The 6,000-nt window shown below is 42.7% G+C and overlaps 1 protein-coding gene across 17 annotated transcripts in view; it reads right to left on the reverse strand.

The window, feature by feature from the left end:
* LOC117158801 (protein muscleblind) overlaps positions 1–3,146 on the reverse strand; it is a 401,892-nt gene extending 398,746 nt beyond the window's left edge. For 6 of the 17 annotated variants that reach the window (XM_033338091.2, XM_033338092.2, XM_033338096.2 and 3 more), the window contains exon 1: positions 2,260–3,140. The gene's annotated coding sequence lies outside the window, so the exon portion shown is untranslated. Of the gene's footprint in view, positions 1–2,259 lie in introns of all 17 variants that reach the window. The other 11 variants (XM_033338103.2, XM_033338102.2, XM_033338097.2 and 8 more) reach the window with 6 other exon arrangements.
* Positions 3,147–6,000: the final 2,854 nt, after the last annotated feature.

The raw sequence follows: 6,000 nt of genomic DNA on the forward strand, positions 1-6,000 counted from the left end.
TTAACAGAAACTATATCTAAGAATCTAGAAACAGAATAAGACATTAATTACAAGATACGTAAGATATGTGACTGATATAAATAAAACAAACGATATCTTTCATTCCGAGTTAAAGAAACTTATACAAGATATCCAATTGCAAGTTTGGTCTCAAACTTATATCCAGTAGTGGAAGTGAAACATTCGCGAAATATAATTGTCTCCTACATATTTGGAAGTAAACACGCAGGTGATAAAATAACTTAGAAAAACGTCGGGATAAGACAAGCGATTTTCGAAAGTCCAGTATCTTGAAAAAGTAAGATTATATCTAAGGATAACAGGTCATATACCTGTTTCTACTGGAATGCGAGGGGGTCGAAGTGCCTCCGTGTCTTATACAACCGAAACACTTTTCAAAGTTAAACCGGCTACTCATTTACCTAAGAAAATAATCTACCTAAATTTTTAATCGCACGTAGATTATTTCATCCGTCAATTGCCACGCAACTAAATATTTATGAAATATAAATATAACTGAGCTTGATTGGTAGTCCATGCTTTTCAGAAGTTCAGAACAGTTTACAGGAAGGTATATTCAAAAAGTATTTTAATTCTAATCGAGAAATGATTATGTACGATTATGGCGATGAAAATGCCATGAAAAGTGGTCAAACAGCATTTTACATATTGTTTGTGAAAAAAATAGTGGTCAGAATATTTATCACAGCCACCAGCTAGATACTTAGATAGATCTAAAGTAACGAATTTCGCGAGTGTTTTTCTCACGCATCACGTTATCTTGTTTTAGGAACGTGCATGGCACAGGTGATGCATCTACATCGGTAACCAAGCTTCGGACCTATCTACGTCCACGGGAATATTTTTGTCCGCGGAAGAATTATTTCACGGAATTACATCATCGAACACTTTTGTCAAAGATCACGAACACCGGAACATTAAATTATATACGTACTATTCGCGTTACGAAAGCGACGAAAATGACAAACTATGCATCAATTTAAAATACTAGAACTACCGTCGACTAACAGATAAAACTTTTAAAAAGAAATCACAGCAAGAAAAGAAACGAGCTTTCGTCCATACACTTTACCGGAACATTCAAACTTCCAAAAAATGAAGTATTATAAATATATAAAATTTCTATTGTGTAAGTAAACTAGCATTATTAATTAAATTTTACAAGCCATAAGTGAGAAGTTGGCAAATTTGATAATGAGAGAAATTAACTTCTACAAGCATACTTTATGAATTACAAATTAATTAATTACTCCATTGAATTTGATTAAAGTTGTAAAATTATAAAAGAAAAGTCTACAACTTGTAAAGTTCTCATCAATTCATTGGTATTATTATGCAAGAAATTCTTGGTAGTTCCAGTATTAAAATAATAATAAAAAAAAACCGAATTGACATTATCGAAATATGATCAAATAAAATTTGCCGCGCTAGTAACCGTTACTTTGAATAAATAAATCTCGTACTTCGACAGCGTGAAGAAACGAGGAATTAATGACACGTGGTTAATCGGTCGACTCACATTTACGCACGTAACGCGCATTACACGGCTTCAATTCATATGTTTTGCAAAATACTTATGTACAATGGAACGTTAAAACGATTGTCAATATATGATTCGTCCCAGACGAAAACGTGACAGATCAAAATGCCTGTCTATCATTTCACGTTTAAAACTAACAGCTATAACAACACACAAACTTGCGCGCGTTTTTTTCTGCGTCGCAATGGTAACGAAGAAAACACCAATAACGTACGCGCGTATTTCGATAATTACAAACATACCTACAGCTCGAAGGTTATGTTTCGTATGATAACATCCGTCTCCGTATGGCGAACGAAAACCCGTGCAATATGGAGCAATGATCAAGTCAGCTGCCAATCTCAGCTTTAATTCGAATGAATCGAAACACGATAAGCAAGATGAACGCTCGGACATGAGGAACGTGTAAAATGAATTTCGTTAAGTAATCTACGTACTCTTGAATAGCATAAACAACGGAAACAGTAACATCATCGTTTCCGCAACGGCGTAAAAACGCAATTACGGAAACGATGACGTCATTGGTATGACGACGTGAACCGTAATATATGTCCAAATGCATACAGCACAGCGCCCACGCGCGGGCAATGGCGTGTACGACTTATTGCTCTATAGCTGCACGTATATACGAACATATGTATATAGATGTACGCGTACACATACATATGTATCGTAAAATAGAGAGAGCTCTGTACTACCTTGCGCCGGAACACGCGGAGGTATCAGCCGCGATCTCGCCGTGATGTCGGTCACCGTGACAGGTTAGGCGGTCGACGAGCCTTCTCGTTGGTTCTTCTGGAGTTTGCAACTTCTCACTGTGGTAACGAACAACACACCAATAGTAGATACATATATATAAGATATGTATATATATGTATATATATATATCTTATTTGTCAGCACTTATATCAACAATGACACGGCTTGTCCTTTGAACGTGTAACATACGAGCTGCGAATTTAATAGCCTTTAAGGACGCTGCACTTGCTCTCTTCCTCACTAAAGATAGAAGAAACGGCGAAAAAGGTACTTTCCGTTTTACTACTCTCACCATACAGTTCCGGTCGATCAGCCGGATCTCGCGACACCAAAAACCACGAAAACTTGTTTTCTCACTTGAACAACGCTGGCCCGGATGATGCGTGCTTGCTGTGAACTGCTGCACTGTTCCAACTCATAATCGGCTTACTCGATCACAAAAGAATTCCGTATTTTTTTTATATATTCGCTCGCGTTTTTCCCTTCAGTACGGCCGCTGCTAAGAAACCACGCGCGACTAAACGACGATTGCGAGAGCAATAACGACGACGTACTGCGTGTTCGACGATGACGACGGCAGTAGCAGCAGCGGCAACGGCGGCGGTGGCGGCGGCAATGGCGACGACGTGCAACGACGGACGACGTCGGAGGGACCGGTTGATGGAACGGGGCAAATATATGCAGCTGACGGAAGCCTCGAATGCGATTTTGTAAGAGGGTGAAAAGGTAAGGCGAGCAATGCTGGTTAGGCGACGGGATTGCGACTGCTTGCTGCTTGCTTGGCTAGCCGCTAGCGGGGGCCTGGCGCGACACCGACTGTCCGATGCCAGCGCCCCCTCTCCCCTCCCCCTCCCCTCTACCCTGCCCCTTTCGCTCCCACCTCGTCTGTCCCACCACTCCTCCACTACTACTTGCCCGCCTTCTACCTTTCTCGCTCTTTTCCATACCACACAACACAAACCTACTTCTCCTACTTCTCTCTCTCTTTCTCTCTCTTTCTCTCTCTCACTCTCTCTCCTTCTCTCAAGCCGCTTTCTCCTTCTATTTCATTCGTTTTTCTGTATTCCCCTCCGTCTGTCTCGCTTAATCACACCTACGGTCTTGCACGATTCACACACTCGACCATCATTTCGTAGCTTCTCTTTCTCCAACATTTTGTCCCTCTCGTTCTTCGTCTAATATGCAATAGATTTATGTTTTCTTTCTTTCTCTTTCTACCATCTATCGCACAACTATGCACCCTCTCACTAATTTCAACCCCCTAAAGCTTTCTCTCTCACTGTTCCACTCCCCTTTCCGTTACCCCCTCGCTTTATCATTCTCGCCCTATCTTCGTTGGATCACCCGGCTTCGTCTCGCTTGATCGTACGTACGAACTTTCGTGACACACACCGTCTCGTTCTCCTTCTCTCTCATTCTCTCTCCCTCTGTCTCGTTCGTTCCCCTTTTGTCTCTGTTTCACCATCGTTTATCTTCCTTTTCTCTCCTTTCTCCGACTACGAGGAGCCATGATCCCCTCCTCCGCATAATATGCTACCCGTCTCACCCCTCGCTGCACCCATGCGGCCGTATACCATGCCACGTCGCCGTCACCGCCACCACCGTTGCCGCTGCCGCTGCCGCCGCCGCTGCCGCCGCCGCCGCCGCCGCCGCCGCCGCCACCGCCGCCGCCGCCGCCGACGATGAGGCACCAACCGCCCCTCTCCATGGCTCAATAAGCATCGTTGGCGCGCATGCGCCGATCTAGTCCCCACCACCCACACTCTTTATTAGTTTATCTCTTTCTCTCCAACGTCGCCTGGCGACCCAGCCTGCTTACTGCTTACCCTGGTAGAGAACCGGCAACGGAGTTAGGTTAGGTTTGGTCGCTCATCGCCCACTGACTATCACGCTCGTCGCGGGTGAAAGGGGGTTAGTCGATCTCTCTTTCTTACTTTTTCTTTGCTCTCCCGTCTCTCTCTCTCTCTCACACTCTGTCTCTCTCTCTCCTCTTCTCGTTTGTGCCTCTAGGAAACAGAACTTCCAACGCATGTACTATACCTCAGCGTAATCTTGTTTCTCCATGCGCTCGCGCTCAAGAAAAAAGACGGAGCAAGAGAAGGATCGACCAAAGAAAAAACAAGTAAGGGGTAGTAAGATCCGAAGGAAAATTCTTTATATTCCATAGCAATGCTCTTTGAATATGCCACTGCGAGCAACGAGCAGAGATTCTTAGATACGATAGATCTGGACCACCGCGTAACATTCGCACAGATACACCAGTTGTATAAGTATCATACATATATACGCAAGAACGACATGCTCACAAAAAAATCACTATGTTTCGAGATGATTCACAGTTCACAATCGATCCTTTTCTTCGATACCGGTTCTTCCATGTAGCGATCGTACTACAGCGTCGCTTCGATAGAGATCACTTTCACACGTCACGCTTGATTTCCCATTGACGCTACGTGAAAATGCATCGAGTAACAAAGTAAGTAAGCGCATTTTCGTAACGAAAAAAAAAGACGAAGGAACTTCTGGCGCATACTATACACCTGCTGAATCTCGTTCTCCTGGCATACAGGAAAGAAGGGGGCAAGGTGACAATGTACGAGGGAGGCAACGAGTGAGATCCGTAGAAAATTCTTTAGACCAACACCGACGGTCTCTGTGTGCTACGGTTCACAGCAGGAAAAGATCCTGGTGTCTGATACAGAAGGACCGTGCATATCGTTTGCACGAATATCTCTGACAGTACATTGCACGTACACTTTACGTACACAAACTTATCATGACCCATTGTTACGATTCGTTCTTCGGTTCACTTTCATTTTATATTTTGCCTCCTCGCTCTTGTTACTAAAAAAGGAACTAACAGCCGCATAATACGAATTCTCATTTGTATCTTAAAATGCTCACTAATTAGAAATGTTGCTATTAGTAACAATGTTCGAAATCGATGATATCGAGAAGCTTTTTCTTCGATGTCGAAGAATTAACTTCTACGATGAGAAAAATTTCTGATGTAAAAAGGGACTGAGTGATAAATTATGTTACGTGTCACTCTACTTCAGTTACTGTCATCTTGACAATATTATTGATATTTCAATAAGTATCGATCAATTATTGATAGTCGTTAATAGCATCCCTATCTACGTAGACTATTATAACCTCGATAAATAGTGGATAAAACTCGAATTTTACCTCCGGTTCGAAACTCTTTCTTGAGGGATTCTCGATACCAACGACAAGGCGGAAGCGGAAGCGCACCATTCTCGCCTCGCAGACTCTGATAAGCCAAGCATTCTGCTACCTACATATAAACGTACTTTCCGTTTCCAAAATACGAAAATCCAACGCGTCGCACTTGAAACACGCTATCTTAATATCCATCGGCTCTCGATAAGAAACGACAATATGTCCTATTAGTCGTGCGACGAATCATCAATCGTAAAACCGGTGCATGAAATGTAATTTTTGAGAACACAGTTATCTACGTTTAATTCTGTCGAAATCGTTCCGGGGCAATGCGTATCGAATATTCTCGCACCGTTGAAAAATGAATAGCCCGTTCTAGCGGCGGTAGATATATCGTAGCAAGTCAGGTATACGTACTTACGTGTACATAAAAGTTAGAAAGAGAGGAGATAGAAGAAGAAAGCGCCGAATGGAGGGTGGATTGTGGAACGCAAGAC

The sequence above is a fragment of the Bombus vancouverensis genome, chromosome 9 (genome assembly GCF_051014615.1).
Source record: "Bombus vancouverensis nearcticus chromosome 9, iyBomVanc1_principal, whole genome shotgun sequence".
In the NCBI taxonomy this organism is placed as follows: Eukaryota; Metazoa; Arthropoda; class Insecta; order Hymenoptera; family Apidae; genus Bombus; species Bombus vancouverensis.